Source organism: Sceloporus occidentalis, unplaced genomic scaffold (genome assembly GCF_023333645.1).
Source record: "Sceloporus occidentalis isolate IW3139 unplaced genomic scaffold, rSceOcc1.0.p SCAF_3, whole genome shotgun sequence".
Taxonomy (NCBI): Eukaryota; Metazoa; Chordata; class Lepidosauria; order Squamata; family Phrynosomatidae; genus Sceloporus; species Sceloporus occidentalis.
The window spans coordinates 132,959,166-132,983,869 of NW_028316983.1; the positions used below are offsets into that span (position 1 = coordinate 132,959,166).

Sequence of the window (24,704 nt, forward strand, 5' to 3'; positions counted from 1 at the left end):
CGCCAGCATCTGTGGCTGGCATCTTCAGAGAATGCTGACCTGGAAGAGTGTGTGTGTGTGGGTGTGTGTGTGTGTGTGTGTGTGTGTATTACCTATAAGCCTATATTATTTAGCTATGATTGCTTTCAATAAGGTTGTTAGTTCCACGGGAATTCTTTAGGCAGAAAGCAGGGATATTATATTGTTTAAACATAAATAAAAGCTACCTCTGCCACCACAGAGGGGTGAACAGAAGTTGGGCATTTCCCAGACAAACTTTTAAGGGTACAAAATTCTACTTGAAATAAGCACTTTAAAAAAAGTAGGAATTATACAGTCTCCCAGATGTTGTTGGACTGCAAGTCACAGCAGCTGTAACCGGCACAGCCAACGTTGAGAGTCTGACAACATCGGGAGGGCCACACAATTCCAACCCTGATCTACAAGACAGAAAAAGAAATTAACTTGTGTTGTGTCCCATTTCATTGGGTTCTCTCTCACACACACTTTCCACTTCCTTTTTAATCATGCTTTTTTCTATGGGGCTGCCTTATAATGGCTGAGACCAGCAAGTGGGTTTACAGGACTGAATTTACATATGCTGAGACATAGGTTTAAGAGGCCCTAGAATTCTGTGGATACTGCGGATGGTGAAAAAGACAAACAAATGAGTACAAGAGTAAATCAGATCTGAACTCTCCCTAGAAGCCAATATGGCTAAATTGGGGCTGTCATACTTTGGCCACATCAGGAGAAGACATGGCTCACTAGAAAAGATGATAATGCTTGGAAAGGCAGAGGGCAGTCGGAAGAGGGGAAGACCGTAAACCAGATGGATAGACTCAATCAAAGGGGACACAACCCTAAATCTTCAAGAACTGAGCATTTATAGAGTTGCCAGGGGTCAAAGTCAACTTGAGGGCAGCTAATAACAACAAATATTACCAAATAAATAAATAAAGAAACCCTGTATATTTTGAAATTTTTATACGTTTCTTTTGGTCTTGTGTTTAGAGGCCCCTCATAAAACTATACAGCTTACTGATCTTATGCATAAATAAGGCCCTGTGTTCTTACATGTTGCTATTCTACTCTGAGGTCAAGAAACGTAAAGTGTGACGTTCCAATGTAATTTGTGTTAACTCCTCAGCAAAAAATGTCCTTTTGTGAACTTCCAGATATGACAAGACAAGGGGGACCACTGCAAAATGGGTTAAACCATTTCAGATATCACATATAACAGTTAACTAGCACTTGTCACATTCAGACAAAGTAAATGAATTAACTGTCAGGGCTGCTAGCAATGAGGCAGGTCAGGGCCTTTCCTCTCCCTTTTTTAATTGGCGGTGTACTAAGGCTTTGGAAGAGGACTTTTGGGAAACGTATCCCACTGCTGGGTCGTGCCGTTTCCCATTCTCTACACAATCTGTTGCTTCTAGCCCAAATGTGGCACTTAAGCTTAAAGAGCTCAGATTCTGCTTTGCACAAGAGTTGTGCGATGAGAACTTTCCTTCTCCGACATCAGCAGTGAGCGAATACAAAAGAGAGATTGAGGACATCGTCCTGAATTCAAGTGAACACTCGTGGCAATTTTTTGTTTTGTGATATTCACCCTGCTCTAATAAGCTAGGTTTCTCTCATTCAACCCACATGCCTGACAGTATGATCTTTTTAAAAGAGGTCTGGGAAGTGGTTTGTTATTAGGGTCTTGAAGAATGTTTGCCAGTATTTAAGGATCAGCACTACCATGCTCTCATTAAAGTGCAAGGACATCCAGTTTATTTGCTTCTTATTCAAGGCTCCTCTGAATTCGGGGTGTAGTTTTCAATGACTTCAAGTGTTTGTCTAGTTGGTGCCATATTTAAGAGGGAAAGGAAATTGTTCTCATCTGTCCATCTCAGATAGCTACAGACGTAACCAAAGAAAATATCAACAGGCAAATTTAAGAGATTGTTTAGCTGAAGCTCAGCACTTTGAAGTTTTGGTGATTTCACTGGAAGAGTTTAAAACACGGTTAGTTTTCTCTTATTAAAATAAGGGAACGTCAAATTGCTTAACTGGTCAATTCTATATGAAAGCACACTTTCAATGTTTTCCTTCCGTTATGAGAAAAGTTCTAGAAGGGTGGCAGTGTTTGTTCCAACAAAAATGCAAATTGTTTTGTGTCTCTCAAAGAGATGAACTGATTTATTCATGGATTATATCCATGTTGTCTGATACAGCATCATCGAACATCTGACGAAGTGGACTCTAGTCCATATAAGCATATCCCACATAACTCTCTTCACACACGTCTCTGCTGCCTTTACTACAAAAACAGAATCTCGGCAGTAATATATTTGATAGCTTCTCATCAGTAGACCATTCGCACATGTGTGTTCCTCACTTGACTCATGTATGCTGAACCATTCTCAGGGTGAACTGATTCCCTTCAAGGAGGTCGAAGTGTGGCTACAGTGAAGTTCAGTTTATGGAGTGAGATCAGTGGTGATTCAATCATATAAAATCATCGTGGGAGGCAGCTGTGATCAAGCAATGACCTTAGGATCCTCCATAAGTAGGGTTACTGTCTCTTCCTAGATAGTAAACTTCCTAAGCATCTCTCTCACTCACACACAGAGAGAGGGCAAAGAAGTTTTCTGGTGCATTGGTTGGCCTGTCATCCAATTTTGAACATGCGCTCATTTCTGATCACTTGATTACCAGTGAGTAGAGAGAGATCCTGTAGCACCTTTGAGACTAACTGAAAGAAAGAAGTTGGCAACATGAGCTTTCCTAGACTTAAGTTTACTTCCCAGTATGATTCTGTGGTTCTGTAACTCATTCCTCCTAAGTGCCAGAGTCCTTTCCAAGGAGTAAGAAATGTGGCCATACTCACCATAAAATAAAGAGCGCCAGAGAATGTCATCAACCTCTGAGCTTCAGAAAGTTGTGAGAGGCTTTTTTGGCCTACAACTGCCAGACGCACCTAGCCAGTGCGGACAACAGAGTCATGGAGGTTCAATAAGTAATGTTTCCAAAGTGAAGTCGAAGGCTTTCATGAATGGCATCCATAGTTTTTTGTGGATTTTTTCAGGCTCTGTGGCCATGTTCTAGAAGAGTTTATTCCTGACATTTTGCCAGCATCTGTGGCTGGCATCTTCAGAGAAAGATGACTGTAGTTAATATTCCCTTTTTTATTATTATTATCTGAAGATGTCATCCACAGATACTGGAGAAACGTCAGTAATAAACTCTTCTAGAACATGGCCACAGAGCCTGAAAAACCTATCAGGCTTTGTTTTCGTTTGGGGGGGGGGCAAGATTTGTTCAGAACAAGGGGTACCATTGCTTTCCTCTGTGGCTGAGAGAGAGTGATTCATCCAAGGGGTTTCCATAAACCAGCAAGGATCCAGAACTAGGATTTCCCGAGGTCTTGGTTACATCTACACTGCAGAAATAATCCACTTTGACACTCTAACTTTCCAATGCTTGGACGACTGTTTGAAGCCATCCTCGCCTCTTCTTCTTTTTCTTCTTCTTCTTCGAGGATGCCACCCATCGGCTCCTCTCCCAGCGTTGCCACCCTCCAAGAGTCCCGTCTTGGCAGATAATTCAGAAACTATTTGTATGAGCTATTTATCAAATTATTAACTGCACAGATGTTGTTTGGCTGAAGAGCAGCTGAACCTTCTCGCTGCCAGCCGCGGAGACAAAGGTCTGGAGGAATAATTGAAGATGTGCATGGAATATTAAATTAATTTACTGCTCTTAATTCTTATGCTAATCCTGACCTCTCCTAGAGCCTATCAATTACCCTGCGTAGAGGAAAGGAGGGGGAGAGAGAAAGAAAGAAAGGAAAACAGTTTCTTTTTCTCCTTCTCTCTCTATCTCTCTTTAAAAGGGAAATGTTTACAATGAAGCCAGATGCAAAGAGGGTTGTTTAATGGAAGCGCCGAGTTGCAGTTACGAGGTTTGCGACGAAAGGAGGTTTGTTCAGGGGATGAGGAGAAGGAGAGGGAGAGAGAAAGATGGAGAAGAGATAGAGCATCTGTCCTCCTGAGACCAATTTGGTGCTGTGTCTTTTAAAAATGCGTCTTTGGCTGCATCCGCACTGCAGGCATAACCCGGTTTAGTACCACTTTAAGAACTGCCATGGCTCAATGCTATGAAAAGACTACACAAACCAGATTATTTCTCCAGTGCAGATGCAGCCCTTGTTGTTCTTAAAGGAAGAATAACTGAGCAGATCTCTTCCTAAATCTACCTTCCTTTTTCCCCCCTTGCGTTTATTCAACAGTGGTCCAAAACCACACTGCAGAAATAATCCAGTTTGAGACCGCTTGAACTGCCCTGGCTCAGTGGTAGGGAATCCTGGGAGTTGCAGTTCATTGTGGCCCCAGAGCTCTCTGACAGAGAAGGCTTCATGCCTCTCCCAGATCTACAGTTTTCCAAATCCCCGACAATTGAACCCGAGCAGTTCAAAGCGGTTTCAAACCGCTGCTTTGCTGCAGTGTGTTTCGGACCAAAGTCTGGCGAAGGACCAAAGCGGGGGGAAAGCCGGCAAGACCCCAAACCAAAAGGATCGGCTGATATTTATTGGGTTTTTCAGAGAGGGAAGGAACGATGCAAAAACTAAAAAATCCGCATTGTGGAGGCAGTGATGTCATTTCGGGGGGGGGGGGGAGAAATCCAACTGATGGAAGACTGGACTGGGTTTTGGTTTTCTTTTTTCCTAGGGAGAGAGATATCTTGGAAGGGGGGGGGGTATTGTTAGGACCCCCACCCAGCCCAGCCTTGGCACTGTCTTTGAAGCAGCGTTTAGCCATAGATGCCTGCCTTCATCCGGGCCCCCTCCCTGCCCTTCCTCGCCTTCTCTATTAAGGGATACATAAAGACAAGCAAATCAACGCGATCCCTTTTATTGGGACCCCCACAAAGACCCCCCCCCCATAAAAGCAGGCGACCTTTGGGAGACCTCGGCAGCGGTGCAAACCTGCCTCCTCCTCTGCCAAGGCTCCGAGGCTGCGCTGCCTTGTTGCGACTCTGCCACAATATCAATTAATCATGCGGCAGGCAAACAAGGGAGATTTATTCCCCGACAAATAGCCTCAAAGAGAGCGGCAGAATAGGGGCGATTAGCATGAGAAAAGCCCGAGCAAAACTCCCCAGTTCAACAGCTAAAGAGCAATTGGAAGGGGCTGGCAGGGGGAAATTACTTGATTAGCGGGCTGTCGGGGAAAGAAAGGGGGGAAAGCCCAAGCTCCGTCCGCACGGGAGAGAGGACCCGGTTTCAGACCGCTCTAATGGGCACTGGCGTTTGTGGTGGCACCAGAACGGATCGTGGTCCTGGCACAGAGGAAGCAGGGACATAGTATGGCTCTTCCTATGGCGTTGGACTGCAGGTCCCAGTAATAATAATAATAATAATAATAATAATAGCCCGCCTCTCCCTACGGATGGAGGCGGGTTACAATAAAACAGTATCCTTTGTGATTTGCGATCCAACATTTAGGTGGTACAGGTTGTCTCCCTACCCCTGATCTATAGGCTTAGTTTAAAAATGTTGACCAAAAAGTGCATTGTTAAACCCCTTAAATTCCCTGTCTTACTCCCTGTCAGAATCAATAGGGCTTCTTGTCTGTTATGTTTGCGGATATGTTTTGTTTTATATATTTATATGTATGTTATGTGATGCCTTTTTTATATGTCTTGAAATAAAAATTAATTTAAACAAGGAATCAATGGGGCTTCTTTGGGAGTAAACCTACATCGCTTGTTGCTGGGTGCCTTCAAATAGCTCCCGACCTATGGAGAGCTTTAAGGCAAACCTGTTTCTTTGGTTTTCTTGACATTTCTTGGTTGCCTTCCTCTGAGGCTGAGAGAGTGTGACTTGCCCAAGGATCCCAAGTAGCATATGGTTTGCAAAGCATGAAGTATCTAAGCATATGTGAGTACAGGGCTCATTCAAATGGAAGAAACAGTAGATTGGAGTTGTTGTTGTTTTTGCTGTGCCCCTTCAAGCCATTTCCGACTTATGGCGACCCCTAATCCTGGGGTTTTCTTGGCAAATTCCTTCAGAGGGGGGTTGCCATTGCCATCCTCTGAGGCTGAGAGAGTGTGCCTTTCCTAAGGTCATCCAGTGGGTTTCCATGGCTGAGCCGGGATTTGCAATACAACCCTATAAATGTCTGTGCCCGGGTAAATTTAATCCACTTTGGTGAAACTTACTCATAGATAAAGTGGTCGTTGGATCGCAACCTTGAGTTGAGTAAACATGAGTTGATCGGCCTCCTCTGGTCCAATTATCCTAAACAAGATTGTTTCAAAGAGGTTTTTTTGCCATTGCTTTTCTCTAAGGCTGAGAGAGTGTGACTTGCCCAAGGCTACCCAGTGGGTTTCCTCGGCTAAGCGAGGATTGGATTGGAACACCGGTCTCCCAAGCTATTCCTAGGCTGCATCCGCACTGCAGGAATAATCCGGTTTGACACCGCTTTGACTGCCAGAGCTCAGTGCTATGGAATGCTGGGAATGGTCGTTTTATGAGACATTTAACCTTTTCTATCAGAGTGCCCTGGTGCCACAGCAAACTACAAAGGCCAAGATTCCCTAGCATTGGGAGCCATGGCAGTCAAAGCCCTGTCAAACTGCATTATTTATCCAGTGCGGATGCAGCCTTAGTCCAACATTGACACTTTTGCACCACTCTGACCCACTAGTAGTTGGAGAAGAAATTGATTTTGCCCAACAGCAAAGACTTTGTGAGCTATCCTTGGTGCGGCAGAAAATATTTTGGAGTGGCCTTCTTAAGCAATTCAGACCGAAGTACTTAATTCCAACAGATTTGCTCAGTCCCCAGTGAAAGTTTGATATGGATCAACACAGGTTCTTCCATGTTTCGGGTCCTGGATGTGTATTGGCTGTACAGGCGTAGTCCTGGAAAAGTCTTCACACCACCCTTTTCTACAGGTAGTAGCCAGTACTCAGTTTTCCAGCTGCAGATGCGGAAAGCTGTACAAGAAAAGCAATGTCGCTTTTCGCTGGTATGTTACCGATCCATGCAGACCAAAAAGAAACCCAGAAACCTGAATATCTTCCAGGGGAAGAACACTGGAAGCAAAAACGACTCTTGGGGAACCTTAAATACTTGCCCCTTTTAAATGCCATAAGAGATTGTGCACTAAAATCCGCTAAATTTTACATCCTAATAAATGTCAGCCTTTAAGATAAGACTCTTCCCCTCTTTTTGGTGATGAACAGGCCTATAATGGAGATCCTTTTCTGGAAACCTCTCTCTCTCCTTCTTCCCTTAGATCCCCCTCTTCTTGTACTACACCTGAGATTCAACTGACATTGTTATGTTATGGAAACCGCCTCTTATTAATAGGGAAACCCTCCTGGATTGGGAATGATAGCAGGGCAGCTCTGAATCTAGCGATTCCCGTTGAGTTTACAACTTGTTCCCCCATTCAGTGCTGCTTCTGCGGTGTATCTCCTTTGCTGGATCCTTCCTGTATTATCCTAGGATTTGCTTTTGTTTTTTTAGAAACCAGGCTTCCCTTCTGTTGATGGCTTGTGTAAATATATAGTGCTTACAAGGATGCCTAGGTGGCAGTCCTCCTTCGTTTTTCCTTCTCAGCCAGGGAAGAAGACTGTGAACATCAAGAAATACTGCAAAATATCTGACAAAGGCGCTCCAGGACAAGAGCCAGGGTTAGTATATATTCTCTCTCTTCTGCAAAGCAGAAGGGCGGGTATTTAAGGCGCCCTACCAGTCGCTTTTGCAAAGCAAGGGTAAGCCATAGAGATCTATGCATAAGTGATCCAGTGCAAGGACGAACATTATGCCACTGTTTTCATTTTGGGAGTTTGTTAGAGAACAAGGTGTGGGGCTGAGGCGTCCTCTGTCCCTTGGAGGCCACCTTTGGGGTGGATGCTTGCCACATGCATTTGGGCAATTTAACTCGGTTTGAAACCGCTTTAACTGCCCTGGCTCGATGCTATAGAATCCTGGGCTGTGTAGCCTGTTGTGGCACCAGAGCTCTCCGACAGAGAAGGCTAAATAGCTCACAAAACTAGAAATCCCAGAGTTCTATAGCCATGGCAGTTAAAGCGGTGTCGAACTGCGTCGTTGCTGCAATGCAGACGCAGCCTTGTTCTCACACATGCATATTTGCTGCAGTGCGGTCTGAGTGTGTAAACGAGCTACAATAAAAGGGACGCATTTGTTTTGTTTTATTTGCAGCCGAAGCTAATGCCCAGCAGGTGTGCAGAGAAATCCGGTGTGTTATTCCATTTTGGCTCCATGCTGCTAGGAAATCCTGGGAAGTGTAGTTTGTACGCTTCCCAGGATTGCCTAGCATTGAGCCACGGCAGTCAAAGCGGTATCGAACTGGATTCTTCCTGCAGGGTGTTTTGGACCATAGCCTTCAACCAAACTCAGACAGTGCTGCTCCGCACAAACACTAATTCCCATGCTGCTGGGGCAAGCTGTTTCTTGCCACTCCGGGCCTTTAGAATATTTGCTCGGCGATCCATAAGACAACACTATCGCAGAGTGGCGGATTCAAGAATCACAGCCCTCTGCTGCCACTCGCTAAGGGCTTGTAGGCAAGTCTTCTCCGGCTTCCATCTGCCAGATCAGGTCCTGGCACAGACCAAGTGGGTCTGGAAACCATGCCCTATGTATGAGGAAAGACTCAGGGAGCTGGGGGTGTTTAGCCTGGAGAAGAGAAGGTTAAGAGGTGATATGATAGCCCTGTTTAAATACTGGAAGGGATGTCATATCGAGGAGGGAGCAAGCTTGTTTTCTGCTGCTCCAGAAACTAGGACCCAGAACAATGGATGCAAGCTGCAGGAAAAGAGATTCCACCTCAACATTAGGAAGAACTTCCTGACAGTAAGGGCTGTCCGACAGTGGAACACACTCCCTCGGAGTGTAATGGAGTCTCCTTCCTTGGAGGTCTTTAAGCAGAGGCTGGATGGCCATCTGTCAGGAATGCTTTGATTGAGAGTTCCTGCATGGCAGGGGGTTGGACTGGATGGCCCTTGTGGTCTCTTCCACCTCTACGATTCTACGTTTCAATGTATGGCTCTTCCTATGTCGTTGGACTGCAGGTCCCAGTGTCCTTTGTGATTTGCGGTCCAACATTTAGAGGGTACGGGTTGTCTGCCTAACCCTGATCTATAGGCTTAATATAACATTGTTGACAAAAAGTGCATTGTAATCCCTCTAAATTCCCCATCTCAGAAGGAGAGAAAGAGATTATGCTTTCTGGAGGGAATAAATTTTCACTGGTACTTTGTTCAGAGTTGGCTTGGACCTATCCTCCTTCTTTTAAGGTTCCAATTCTCATTCGACTTCAAGGATCTCTGCCCCATCCGTCTCCGTCCCGCAACTGAACCAGTCTCAAAAGGGACTGCTGTGAAGTTATTGTTGTTGTTGTTGTTGTTGTGTGCTTTCAAATCATTTTGGATTTATGGCGACCCTATCCCTGGGTTGTCTTGGCAAGATTGGTTCAGAGGAGGTTGGCCATTGCCTTCCCCTAAGGCTGAGAGTGTGTGACTTGACCAAGATCATCGTGGCTGAGCGGGATTTCGAACCTGGTTCTCCAGAGTCAAACCCAAACCACTACATCACACTGCTTCTCTCAGGGAAGACAAACTGCATCCACACTGCAGAAATAATCCAGATTGACACCACTTCAACTGCCAAGGCTCAGTGCTATGGAATTCTGGGAACGGTAGTTTTGTGAGACATTTATCCTTCTCTGCCAGAGAGCTCTGGTGCCACAACAAACTATAATTCCCAGAATTCCACAACCTTGAGCCGTGGCAGTTAAAGCATCTCAACCTGAGTTGCTGAACAAAGGCCTAAACAGAAAACAAACAAAAACAAAATAAACAAAAAATAAACAAAAAACGAGGAGTTTCATCCACACTGTAGAAACCATCCGGTTTGACGCCGCTGTAATTGCCGTGGCTCCCTGCTATGGAATTCTGGGAACTGTAGTTTGTTGTAAACTCTGGTGGGGGGCTTCACTGGAGAACTCCACCTTGGATTAGGCTGGTCCTAATGGACAGACATTTTTAAAACCAGTTTTGACGTGGAAGGTGAGGGTGGAATAGCGATCTTTATTAAATAACTCTATCTCCAAGGTCTCCTCCTACCAGTTAACTCCCTATAAAGGTCCTTGGATGGGACGTGGAAAATTTACTATTATTTCATAAAACTGCAGACCACCTTCCTCTTTAGGCTAGGGCCCAGAGTCCTCCCAAAATGTTTTTAAAGGACCACCCTTAAAGTATTTATTTTCAATTGTTCACAATTGGTATCACAGCAGTATCTTTGTTGGCATCTTTGTTGTTGCTGCTGCTGTTGTGTGCCTTCAAGTCGCGATTGATTGACTGATTGATTGATTGATTTTAGCTATTGGAATTAAACCCTGAAGCAGATAAAGGCCCTCGATGCACCTAGTTGCAACGGTTGCTTAGTTATTAATAATGGGGTTTTCAGCGACACTTATAAAATAGGTTTTGCACGTCCTGTGTGTGTGTGTGTGTGTGTTGTGTGCCTTCCAGTCGTGTTGTTTTTTTTTTTAACATAACGGTGAACCTATTGTGGGGTTTGCTTGACATATTTGTTCAGAGGAGGTTTGCCATTGCCTTCCCCTGAGGCTGAGAGAGTGTGACTTTTGGTCATCTTGAATGACGCTGGAGTCCTATTGGGCTTTTAAAAAGGAAGACTTCCAGAGTCAGGTGAGTGGTTGAATTAAGCAACCATTGCAACTAAGGTAAATCAAGGGCCTTTACTACCGCTTTCGGATCACAACAGCAGAGAGTTCAGAAAAGAGACCTAGAGCAAAAAACCCGAACCGAGATCGAGACAGATAATGCTGTTTTAAGGCGCACTAATTCAAAGCCTTGTGCTCCGTAGCAAACCTTCACTGCCCGGATCAAACAAGGCAAGGTTTGCGCCTTTTCTTCTTCCTCCTCCTTCCATTGATTGGAGGCAGTTTTGTTTCCACTTTCATCGGTGCCCCTCTAGAAACCCTTTCATTGATTCGGAGGTTTGAAACCAATTCTCTATTTCTTATCCTGAGCAGGGTTTGGAAAGTCAATGCGAGATCTTGACTTTCGAGGAACAAGGTCCGACTTTACATCTTAGCTTCGAACCGAGCGATTCTATGCGTTTTCTCTCATGCCTTGCGTTCAGTGGGGCTTGTTCCCCATTGTGTTTGTGTTGTAACCCGCCTCGATCCTTTTGGGAGAGGCGGGATATAAATAAAATTATTATTATTATTATTATTATTATTATTATTATTATTCCCCGGCTTAAGCGCCCACTTTTCCCAAGCAGGGACCACGCTTCAGCTGCTTGGAGGCCCCTTCTCAAGTCCAGATCTACCTTTCTGTGAAGCGAAAAAAGCTCCAAGGAGTAAGAGTGAGTCCGAGTGAGGTTTCCCGTCCTTGGATCTTTGGGATCTGCCCTCATTCATCGTTACAGATTTTTTAAAAACAAAAACCAGCTTCTCCATATTGATTCCTCCTGCATGAAGTCAGGGGAACTCAAGGAAGGCTTGCGTAAATTGGAAAGAAAAGGAGCTGGTTTCCAAAGTCAAGCCTTGGGCTGGATCGGGCTGAGTGGGTATGCACTCTGGAGCAATAACCCGCTTTGGCCCCGCTTTAACTCTTTTTGGCTCAAGGCTATGGAATTCTGGGAGTTGGAGTTTATTATGGGGTCCATCTAACGAGCCAGGCGGCGCAGGGAGGGCACCAGGAAGAGGACAAAGAAGAAGTGGCACCAAGGTTGGAGGCTCAGAGCAGCAGAAGCCCCTCTTGGGTCTCTCTCTCTCACACACTCACACACTCACACACTCACACACACACAGGCACCCTCCCGCGAAGGATCCGAGGGAAGAGCGCCAGAAGACGCCCAGGAGCCAAGGAGAAGCCCCGCCGCACAAGGAGGGCAAGGAGGGAGGGAGGAGGGAGGGAGGGCAGCCCCTGGAAAGGGAAGCCGGCTCCCAGGGAAAGGTCCCCGGCGGGTCGCGGCGAGGGGAGGTAAGCGGGAGGGTTGCTCTCTTTCTGAAGGGAAGGAAGGCAGGGAGAGAAAGAGAGAAAGAGAGAGAGAAAGAAAGAAAGAAAGAAAGAAAGAAAGAAAGATGGATGGAAGGAAGGAAAGAAGGAACGAAGGAGGGAAGGAAAGAAAGAAGGAAAAAGGAGGGAAGGAAGGAAATAAAGAAGGAAAAAAAGGAAGGATGAATGGATGGAAGGAAGGAAATAAAGAAGGAAAAAAGAAGGAACGAAGGAGGAAAGGAAAGAAAGGAAAAAAGAAGGAAGGGAGGGAAGAACGAAGGAGGGAAAGAAAGAAGGAAGGAAAGAAGGAAGGAAGGAAGGAAGGAAGGAAGGAAGGAAAGGGGTGTGTGTCTTGGGGCGGCGGGGGGACCCCCCAGGGGCCAGGCGTCAGGGCCCCAGCCCTCCCTCCGTCCCTGGGCGTCCCTCTCCCGGGGCAGAGAGGGAGCGAGGCCCACTTGGCGGGGAAACGAGGCTAGGCCCCCGCGCCAGGAAGCCAGCCGCCGGCGGTAGGTTGGGACGTCGGGTCCAGGGTGGCCAGGGGTCCTCCTTTTCCCGGACCTGCCCTCCATTTCCACCTCGGGGTCCTCCATTTGGAGCAGGACGAAGAAGCATGCATGTACATCTCTCGGGAGGGTTTGGAGGGTTCCTGGGGTCAGGTCCTCCTTTCTGGGTGTCATTCCGTGCGATAGGAAACCAAATGATCCTATTTCGGAAATGACAGTGTCTCGGGAGGAGAAGTGACTACACTGAAAGGGGGCAATTGTCTCCCTGATGATATCTGTCCATTATCCCCAGTCGTGGCCTTAAACAGGGATTGTGTGTGTGAGAGAGAGAGAGAGAAAGAGGAAAGTATATAGTGTGTGTGATCAGTAATAATAATAATGATAATGATAATGATAACGATACAAAAAGGAGACCCCAGCCGTCGTCGTGTGAGCCAGCTCATTTGATGCCCCGACTTCTCTTCCTAGTCTGTATCATTTTATTTTATCTTATTTCTCCCCTCGCTGAAGTATCCTTTGAGTTTACATTTCATTCAAAGCGATGTCAAGGAAAGCAATTCTAATCCCTCTCCTTTGCGGGGAAACCTTTTAGGCTTCCTATTAGCCTTTGTTTAACTTTTCTATTTGAAAGCGGCCGCGAGATCCGACTTTTGGCGCCGTGGACCCAGTGTCGTTGCTGGAAATCATAATAATAATAATAATAATAGGCTGGAACTAAAATAACGGTGTTTTCTTGCAAGGTCGCAATGCCGCTTTCCTATATGAAGGTCCAAAGCAACCCAAAGTTATAAAAATGTCTGTTTTTAGACAGATTTTTAAAGCTTCTGGCAAGAGCGCAGGGACTTTGAGGTTACTTTTGCATTCTGTTTCACCATTTTTTATATTCTGAACTATTGATCCCTTATCCTACAGGCTTGAAAAAAGAAAACACTCCAGAGGATGGATCCTTTTCTCTCTCCTCTACGGCACACAAACACACACAAATATATGTATATATATAAAGAACGCCTAAACAATTATCGCTTTAAGGTAAGTCAAAGCCAACCCGTAAAATAGTTTTGAGTGCGTAGGAGGCCAAATCCACCGAGTTTGGCAGGTCCTTTCTTCATCTTTTGTCTTGCGCTTTTGAAAAACCTCTCTGTTTACAAACCCAGACACAATACTGGACCACATTCGTAGCCTTTGGGTTCAGATTGTTTTTTAAACTGGAAAATAGATTCTGCCTGTTTTAAGGATGTTCTCCTCCAAGAGGCACTTGAAAACAGCTGTCTTCTTCGTCTGCTTAACCGCCTCCGCTGGCTGGGGAGCTGTCCACCATTTCAGCAAGCCTTCATTGGCTGCATCCGCACTGGAGAAATAACCCGGTTTGGCCCCGCTTTCACTTGTCTGGCTCAAGGCTATGGAATTCTGGGAGCTGCAGTTTGTCGTGGGGCCGGCGCGACTTTCCTAGTAACGTTCCTAATATTATATATATATATATATATATATATATATAATATAATTACATATTGCATATTACAGAGCGGCGCTCTGGTGCCTCAATAAACGACCACTGCCAGAATCCCATCGCCTTGAGCCATGGTAGTTAAAGCGGGCTGAAAACAGATTATTTCTCCAGTGCGGAGGCAGCCATTGGCTACAGTTTTGATCATGTTTCCAAAGAGCTCCTCTAGTAAATTAATGACACGTGTCTAATTATTCTTGCAGAATTCTAGTACTTAGGAATTGTCGGACAATTCTTTTCCTTGCTCTGCTTAAAGAAAGCGGGGGGGGGGGGGAGCTGAAACTTTTGAGGCTTTTCCTTGCTCCGTGAACGGATTTTTATTTTCTTTTTAGGATGGAAATCCCTGCAGTGTAAAGATCGCAACAATTTTGCGCCTCCATCCAAGGGAGATCCTGCCCGAGAAACACCGTAAGGCGGAGGGTGTGTGTAAAAGCGGAGTTGTAGGTTCCTCTTGGGCTCTATGGATGTGAATATGTGTATATGCTTTAGACATAACTCTGTGCATTTAGGCGATGGACAGCTTTCTCTCCTCCTTTTCGAAAGGTAGGCAAAAACAAAACAAAACCCATCAAGGCTGCTAGCGGATCCACCTGCCCCGACATTCCTAATATCGTTCCTAATGTAAATTATATATATATTCCTAATATCATTACATATTACATACAACACTCCCTGCAGGCTTACTTTAAAAAGCAATTATTATTATTATTATTATTATTATTATTATTATTATTATTATTGTCCTGATCTGTACTGATATCCTTAAGGATTTGGCATTACAGTGTGTTCGGATGCGCAGAGAAATACACAAAGTGGATAGTTGATATTTTTTACATCAGTGAAAAGGAATCGGTGCGCAATTAATAGATCCGAATGGGACATGCTCAATTGTAATTTATTTCGGTGAGGTTTTTGTAACAGATCCCCCTCCCCTAAACTCAGTTGTTGACTGTCATTGTGTGTGTGTGTGTGTGCTGTTGTTATATGGATTTTATGTCTTCCTTCTAGAATCCCTCCGATGCATCAGGAAGAGACCCGAGTGGGGTGCTCTCCCTTTACCCATCATTTTACACACACACACACACACACACACACACACACGGATCATGACATGACTTCCCTCTTGAAGGGTGTTGGGGTGCTCTCCCTTTTATCCATCATTGTATATACTTTTTGAGGTGTTTCCAGCTCTTTGACGGAAGCAGAGAACAAATTGTCCTCTTGTCTCCGGCTGCATCCACACTGCAGAAACAATCCAGTCTGACCCCACTTTATGGTTCAATGCTGGGAAGTGTCGTTTTCCGAGACATCTAACCTCCTCTATCTCCTCTGGTGCCCCAACAGTTCCCAGAATCCCATAGCACTGAGCCATTGCAATGGCGTCAAACTGGATTATTTTTTCAGTGCGGATCCACCCTCAGATTTCCCTAATACTTGGAAATCATCGTCCCTCCTTTCCCTTAATTTTAACTGAAAACAAAGCAATACTAAAATTGGGGCAAAAGCACCAAATCAGATGAAACAAAGGATTTTCTCAGAGTAGCTTTCGGCAAAAGTTGGTTGTTCTTCTCTCCTCTGCTTGTTGACATCTGGTCCTAAACGGAGGAACTTGAAATTACTTTCCCATTCTTTTCTCATTAGAACTGAACTAGAAATTACTTTCCCACCCTTTTCTCACAGAATTAGAAATTACTTTCCCATCCTTGTCTCACTAGCATTACACTTTACGCAAGAGTTTTGAGAGTTTCCAGAGCCTGTCCTCCATTCCCACTTTCTGTCCGGGTGGAATTTCACAATGTCCTCCATTTTGAGCGGGACTAAGAAGCAGGGGTTTCCCATTTATGAGAGTGCTTTTAGCTGCGCTTTTTAACTTTTGTACGTTTTTACGGGCGCTTATATCGTTTATAGATGACTTTTATTGGAAAATTTCTAATGGCTTGTTTTTACAATGCGTGCGCCGCCTTGGGCCCCTCCTGGGAGAGAGGCGGCATATAGAAATGAAACAAATAAAACGAATAAACACGCTTTCAATTGGTCATGTCCTACATCCCCCCCCTCCCCGAGTGTTTTGCATTTCCCCTTAAAAAGCAAAAATCAAAATAAAATAGGAAATATCTCCGTTTAGGAGGAAAACATACACCTAGTAGTCTAAGGGGTGCAAAAGCAAAGGAGACCTACCTGGATCTACTCACACCTGACTCAAGAACCTCAGCAGATCATTTGATCGCCCATTTTACAGAACAGAGGCTTCGTCAACTGAGTCAATGTTGCTTCGTCCCCTTTGGCAGCCATTTCAGGATCGACCCAGCAGAAGAAAACAAGGTGCATTTCACCTCCACAGCTAAGCAACCTTATTTTTAAAGGAAAACATATCTCTGTCGAACATCTTTCTTAAAAGGGGGGGAAAATCAGCCCAAGAAAAACTGGACACACATGCACACACAACCACAACCACAACCAGCAAGCAGTGCCCTCCCTAATTATAGTCTCTTTGATACACAGCCATTGACCTCCTTCCATCCTGCATCATACAGAAGCCTTAGTAATGTCTAATAATAATAATAATAATAATAATAATAATAATCAGCCTTTTAATGGGACGCAGGGGAATGAATCTGGAGAGAAGTGGTGTGTCACCTAGGACTTTATCCCATGTAGGTCCTATGTGCTTCCATCCCCAAAATGGTTAAAGTGCTGGCATCCCACAAAAGCAATCCCATTTGCTATTGGTTATCACACACAGAGCACAGCAAGGGGTTAAAAGCACATTCAAGTGGGCCCTGTGCGAATTTGGCTATCAAAAGGAGACAAACAAATCCTCATTCCCAGCTTAGAAATATCTTCCCTGCGCATGCTCCAAAGTGTCATTTCCACAAGTGACACCAGTGACACCACTGCCACCAAGATGGAGGGAAAGAAGAAGACCATGTCACAGACGACCTTCCTCTTTTGTGGATCCTTGGGCCTGACAGTAGGAGTAAAAAGGCATTTGCGCATAATACCCCCCTCCATTACCTTCCCCTTTCTATTCCCTCCCTTATTTCTCTTCTGGAGAGAATTAACACTGTAACAATCTCCTGGAGCAGGGCATCTACACCTAGGTCAACAAGGCACTGATTTGTGATGATGTTTTTTCTTCCTAGTGGTTCGAGTGTTGGACTAGAACCATAGATTCCTAGAATAATAGAGTTGGAAAAGACCGCAAGATCCATCCACTCCAACTCCCTGCCATGCAGGAACTCTCAGTCAAAGTGTCCCTGACAGATGGCCATCCAGCCTCTGCTTAAAGACCTCCAAGGAGGGAGATTCCACTACACTCCAAGGAAGAGTGTTCCACTGTCTAACAGCCCTTACTGTCAGGAAGTTCCTACTCATGCTAAGATGGAATCTCTTTTCCTGGAGCTTGCATCCGTTGCTCCGGGTCCTAGTCTCTGGAGCAGCAGAAAACAAGCTGGCTCCCTCCTCAATATGACATCCCTTCAAATATTTAAACAGGGCTATCATATCACCTAACCTTTTCTTCTCCAGGCTAAACTTTCCTAGTTTTTCCTCATAGGGCATGGTTTCCAGACCCTTCACCATTTTAGTCACCCTCCTTTGGACACACTCCAGTTTCTCAATGTCCTTTTAAAATTGTGGTGCCCAGAACTGGATACAATATTCCAGGTGGGGTCTGACCAAAGCAGAATACAGTGGCACTATTACTTCCCTTGATCAAGACACTATATTTCTATTGATGCAGCCTAGAATCACATTGGCCTTGTTAGCTGCCACATCGCACTATTGACTCATGTGATTTTAAGGCTGTTTCTTAATTATATGTACCTATGGTTTTCATGTACTTTGCAGTTGATGTATTATAGATTTGTATTGTATACATTGTATCTGATGGTGTTGTGAACCGCCTTGATCATTGCGGAAAGGCGGTATACAAATAAAGTTTTTATTTATTATTATTTATGTTCAACTTGTGGTCTACTTGGACTCCCAGATCCATTTCACATGTAGTTTCATTCAGCCAGGTGTCCCCCATCCTATATCTGTGCATTTCATTTTTCCGCCCTAAGTGCAGTACCTTACATTTCTCCCTGTTGAAGTTCATTTTAACTCTGGAGACTAGGGTTCGATTCCCTACTCAGCCATGAAACCCACTGGGTGATCTTGGGCAAGTCACATGCTCTCAGCTTCAAGGGAAGGCAATGGCAAGCCACCTCTGAACAAATCTGGCCAAGGAAACCTCATGATAGGTTCGCTTTAGGGGGTGCCATAAGTCAGAAATGACCTGAAGGCACACCATATACATACATTCCAACCCCAAACTACCATTTGGAGCACCTTTTTTTCCCCTAGAAGCATCCTCAGGCTTCTTCTGAACTCTTCTTTTTGGCATGGTGTTTTTCTCCAAGGAAGTTTCAGATATGAAGGTGAGGCAGTACAAATACAGAGAGTGGATCCAAAATGTGGGAGATGCTTGCCAGTCTAATTCTTAGGCCTTGGAGAACCTGGCAGAGCCAATCGGCCCAAAATTTGTTGTACTTTCACTATTTGTTGGTTGCATTGACAGGACAAGATTGGCTAAGGAAGTTCACCAGCTAGAAGACCCAAGGCATCCTCAATGCAGAGCGCTTTCTCATAGAAGGTGACTCAGAGTTGTGTGGTTGGAAACGACAATAGTTTCTTGCTCTCCAGAAAGGAAATTTCCAAATCTCCATCTGGTTTTAACTGAATACCAACTGGTACAAAATATAAAATGTTTAGTTTTTTGTGGGTTTTTGGGGCTCTGTGGCCATGCTCTAGAAGAGTTTATTCCTGACGTTTCGCCAGTATCTGTGGCTGGCATCTTCAGAGAATAAACTCTTCTAGAGTATGGCCACATAGCCCAAAAAACCCATAAAAAACCATGGATGCCGGCCATGAAAGCCTTCAACTTCACCTTATAAAATTTTTAATCATACTGCTGTTAGAATTTAATACATAAACAGAATGGGCTGATTTTGGCCTTATAAAGGTGCATTGTAAAAATATGGGGACTGGCCACCTATGTATATGGGTTTCTCCACATGCAAGAAAGCAAGGAGTGGCATCCTTTATCTTGTAAGTAGGATAAGGCTGGATTCAACTGCAGCTGCCCCATTTTCAGATTTTCTAACACCTTTTAGGTTGTCGCTCTTCTTTTGTCAGTGTGGAAAACTCCCACTAACCCTGGCACCAGGTTAATTAACACAAATAACAACAGCAGCAGGAGCAACAACACTTTTCCTATATATGGAGATTTTGTAAGAGCCCAGAGTGCTACACACACACACATTGTTCCAGTATTCTTTGACCACCAACTTGTTAAGGTATGTTAGTGAAGAGGGGAGTGAAGTTAGTTGCATGTCTATCATTTATTAAATGAATCTCTTGTCTAATTTTTTTTAAAATCACTGTTACAAATTCAGGAGCAACATCATCATCCCTTGGAGGCTTGTTACTCTTGATTATATGTGAACAAGAGAAACCGAAAGGGATTGCAGAAGACTGGTTGATTTAATTTTATTGATAGCCTTCCTTCCTCTCAATACTGGGATCAAAGGCAGCTCACAAAATCATTAAAAAACAAGCACAACTAAAACATAGTAAGATGGGCTATGACTGTTAAATAGTCATATTCATACATCTCAACTAAAACAAAAAGGACCCAGAATGAAAAGCCTTGTCCTCAGCAGTCTATTAGTTGCCAAAAACAATGGGATTGGATGGGAGACCTCCCAGTCTTTCTTGGGAGCAGCCACTGGAAAGGCCCTCCTGAGTCCACACCAAGTGAACCTGTAGAGAAATTAGATCCTTCAACATATTCCTGCCCTTAAATAGTAACATTGGCCTGTTACAGACTGCCAAAATAAAGCTGCTTCGGGTCTCTTTGGAGGTATGCTGTTTAAATGATGCATGCATCCTAAGAATCCGGAAGCTGCACCAAAGCTGCACTCCAGTGCTTAGGAATGGAGTGTGGCTTTGATGCGACCTCCGGACTCTTAGGACCCATGCATCATTTAAACAGCATACCACCAAAGAGACCCGAAGCAGCTTTATTTTGGCAGTCTGTAACAGGCCATTATCAGTGGTTTCCTTTTAACATCAAGTAAATGTAAATACCTTACCTTACTTTTTCATGAATCCACACATCTGTGACAAATCTGGCTACAGAGCCCTACTTAATCAAACTGGTGTACTTAAAGGTTTTAGTTGTGAGCCAGAAAAGCTCTGGCTCGAAACTCATTTTAAATTATTTATTAAAATTGTTTTAATCTGTTTGTAGTGATTTTACTTGTATCTTTTTATGCTTAATAGTATAAGGATAGAAATATAATGAGAATAGCATTAATAATAATTTCCAGCCAAGCATTCAATATGCCTCTTTAGGCAACCTACTATTCTTTGGCCTTCCCCATGTACAGGATTACAACAATATTGGTTTATTTTGTTGCTTGGTATAATGATTAAATAAATAAATTCACTTTATAAAGTGTGATTTTTTTTTCTTTTTGTATTTTTCCTTGTTCCTTTCCATTTTAAAACTCCCTACTTCACTCTTTCTTTCTAATTTTGTAATGTTTACTTTTCATTCAGTAAAGTGGTAAATGATGTTTATTCATGAAGGTCCCAACTGGTCTCTTCCAACTTGTGGATATTTTTTTCTGTTTTTGGCTTTGACAACTATTATTCCTCTCCTTACTTTACACAGGCCAGTGAAAGTTAGGAGTAGGAATTTCAAAAAGGTCAAAAAATTATGGACATGATCCAGGCAAAACGAAGCATTTTGTGGGAACAAGTAAGTACATATTTAGTGCTGTACTCCTTTTTCTAGTAGCACACATTAAGAAAGATTGATATAGATAGTTAATTAAAAGAAATATATATTGTAATAAAAATTTAAAAAGTAAAAAAAGACATTCAGAAAGATTGGGGGATTGCTGTTGTCATGAACGCAAATCCTGTGAACCCTAAAACATTAGTAAGTGTGTTATTTATGTGCCATATGACCTTAGATACATAACTGATGCAATTGTTAATTAATAAACACTTTAAATATATAAGTGGATAGTTCAATAGAAAATACTTTTGAGGGTGGTGATATATTTCTCAATGATTCACTTATCTCACTCTAAGGCACAGCTGTTCATTGGTACCGTTTCAGCTGGTGATTATTGTATGATACAATGCTTTTCTTGTCTCTGTGCATCAGACGATATTTCCAGGAGCAAGGCTGTTCTCTTCCTGGTGCCATGAAGATCATAAGCGAATGCACTCACAGCAATGACCAGTATGGAAATCAGCAGTTCCTATATAATGTTGTGATCTATCTTGTCCTTCACCGAGCTCATGTACCTTTAACAGATGCAGGACAAATAGAAGCTGAACAGCTTTAGGTCTTCTCTGCATGGAGATGCTGTGACAGGAAAACAAGTGTCTGTAATTTATGTCTGTCCTAAGCAGCATTCAAAGGAACAAGAACCTTGTAAGGAAGCACAATTGGTAACCCTATTCCCATGCAATGTCGCCACAACTCACCTGCAATTGCTGATGTTCAATAAAGGCCCTGGCTGTTTGCACTGTGTCTCTCTTCCTGCAACAGTTGGAAGGTAGGAAGCCCTCCCCCTATTTCATCTCAGATGTGATCAGCAATGAAAAGAATGGGCAATGGGAATGCCACCATTACAATACCAGTCCACCATCCTGCATTTTTGTCTGTTACAAGGAAGAGGCATAATCAAATATGCTCCAAGAGCTTGCTGTCCTTCACTCTCCCCATGGTTACGGTTGGTATGATACATTGAGCAAAAGCCCTTAAATAGTAAAGAGCACCAGAAAATAATAGAATAATTGTGTGAGATGTTTGGATTTTTTTTTCCTGAGGCAGGTTACAGATTGTCAAAGAAGCAGACATATTACTCTCTGTGTGTACACATAAGCATGCAACAGCCACAGATACTGGCAAGAAACCAAATGAACATGGGTGAGGTGTCGCTGGATGGAGAAAAAGCGATAAGGTTGAATATAGCAGAAAACTATCAGAGTGAGGCTATCAGTTCCTGTACCAGTCACTCTGCATGGGTATAGAATTGCACTCAAGCATATGTAAATCCTTCTGTGAAATTTCCCTTAGAAGCCTGTAGCCTGGCAGTTGAATCTGTCATTTCTTCTATATAGAGCCATTCTTGTGGCACTGAACCATCCTTCCCAATGGAACATCTTAGGTCTTCTCTCCATGTACAGAGATGGAAGGTTTCCACAAGCCAGGCCTCTAGAAGGCTACAAAGATTCTGGTAGATTACTACCCTAGGTTGGCTTTGGTGATCATGTTATGTCTGTGCTATTTCAGCTGCAGAAACCCAGCGTAGTGTAGTGGTCTGAGCATTACACTACAACCTTGGGTGACTGGGATTTGTAATCCCAACTCAGCCATGGAAACCTACTGGTTCATCTTGGGCAAACCACACAATCTCAGCCTCAGAAGAAGGCTGGACAAATTTTGCCATGACAACTGTGTGATAGGGTTGTTTTAGGGTTACCATAAATTGGAACTGATGAAGGTACACAACAGCTTCCACTGCACTGGCTCCCCATGGATTTCTGGGCTCAATGCAAGATGCTTCCTTTGAGCTTTAAGTTCTTACAGGTTAGATAAGCATGGCACCTACCTACTTATCTATCAAGAATTTTGATGTTCTTTGAACTTCGGATGTCCCTCCCCTTTAAAGCAAAGCATATGGCTTTCAGGGGGGCTTTCTTAGTACTGTAGTACCCAATGGTAGGTTTTTATTATTTCTTTTCTATAGGGGCTTCTCTGGCACTTACACTGTTGTCTTTTTAGCACCAGGCAGAAACTGGGGCGGGGAGAAGGAGGAGGACTTTTTAGATGCGTTTTTAATCTCACTGTTTCATACTGCTTTTGTGGCCATTGATATATCACTCTTCATGTACATGATTCTGAAGTACTGAATGTGTTATTAATAAATATTCTGCAAGAAGACATTAAAAAAATGACTATTTCTCTAGAATTGATCTCTAGAGCAGAGGCTGGTTTTCTGCTCAATATAGCAACTCTTTTCTAGCTCCCAGGATTTGATTGCCTTCATCCCCCTTATAGTTGCCTATAGTCTGTGATTCTAAGTACTTCAGTATGCAAAAGGAAAATCATACATCTTGGACATATGAGCCACTGTAGTCTCCAAGTGCTACACTCAGTCCCAGTTTTCCCTTCCAGGTTCACCAATCACTTGAAGCCATCATGGAAGAATGTTTTTATTTCAATCAGATGGTGGCTGTTGCTTCTTTTCTGTTATGTTCCTGGATTTGTCCACTGAATGATTATTCATTCTCTGCTGGATCAGGCACAATATATTAGTTGAGCACAATACAGAATGTGGCAGCACATTTGTGATAGCCGTGGAGCTAAATGAATTGTCTGCATTCTTCCATGACATCATTTTGTAGAAGGGGAGCTTGCATGACCTGCTTTCACAATGGCTGCTCTAACTCCTTTGTTGCTGTACCCCAGATACTTTCACAGTAGTACTTGTTCTATGGAGGCCCAATACTAGTTGTGTCATTTTTGAAATCTGTTCTGGAATATACATGGCTAAAGGTGGGATTGAAGGCCAAAACTGTTAATAATAAGGTTTCCTGAAAATCTCTCATTCATAGGGCCATGAAGCTGACTTGATGGCAATTAACAATAACAATAACAAGGGGATAGGCCAAAGCATGTTTGCAGCTTTGACATGCCATCCTCCTTACTACTCAGTTGTGCAAACTACTATGGTGTGTGTTTCTAATTTCTAGTACCATTCTCACCCATCTGTGTGAGATGGGGTAGTGAAGGGGTGGATAACACCAGTCCCAGGCCCTTGATATTGCTGCATGTTCACTGGAGCATTTAGAGAATGGCTGATAAGGAAGAGGAGGAGTATAGGTGAATTACATTGTCATTGCTAGGTTACCTACTTACAGTGGCTGTTGCTTAAAGCAATGTGCAAATCTCAGTTCATAAAAGGGAGGAATTCATATAGAGCAATACATTTCTTGAACATTTGGAGAGTGAGTGAAACTGGTCAGGTAACAGGAGGCCTCCCTGTGTTATGCTGAGTCCAGGCTGTGGAAGGCCTTTAAAAGCAAACACCGGAATTTTGAAACTGCCCCAGAAGATGAGCAGCAACTACCAAACTAGGATAATGATCTCTCTGCTGTGTACCTCATAGCAGCTGGGTCTCAGGATTTTGCACTAGTGGAAGATTCTGGACCAGGTAGCCTCACATTTCACCAGTTCAAAACCAGATTTTATCAAAGTGTCAATGAGAATGAGTGAATCACGATTCTAATAGAGAAATATTAAAGAGTTTGTTTTGCCTCAGCTGGGTAAAGTCCTCTTCTATAATCTAAGTGGGAAACAAATTACTCCTCTCTTCTCACGCTTAGTTGCTCCAGTGGAAAATATTCCTAATTATTCAGGATCTCACTTTGGAGGTTCAGCCAATGATCCCTATAATAACATTTCTATCTGTGTGGACAGAACATAAAAGAAATGGATCAGGTAGGGAAAGAAAAGGAAACTGAGATGCTGGTGGCCATTTACTCTTGCCCTTTCTTTCCTGAGACATTAAACCACTATTTGCAAACCC

General features: G+C 43.6%; 1 protein-coding gene across 1 annotated transcript in view; it reads right to left on the bottom strand.

Annotated features, from left to right (window-relative positions):
- Positions 1 to 3,209: 3,209 nt before the first annotated feature.
- The window catches only part of LOC149316829 (thrombomodulin-like), a 902,913-nt gene continuing 881,418 nt past the window's right edge, over positions 3,210 to 24,704 (bottom strand). Inside the window, exon 2 of the mRNA XM_089516369.1 lies at positions 3,210 to 3,246. The gene's annotated coding sequence lies outside the window, so the exon portion shown is untranslated. The remainder of the gene's footprint in view (positions 3,247 to 24,704) is intronic.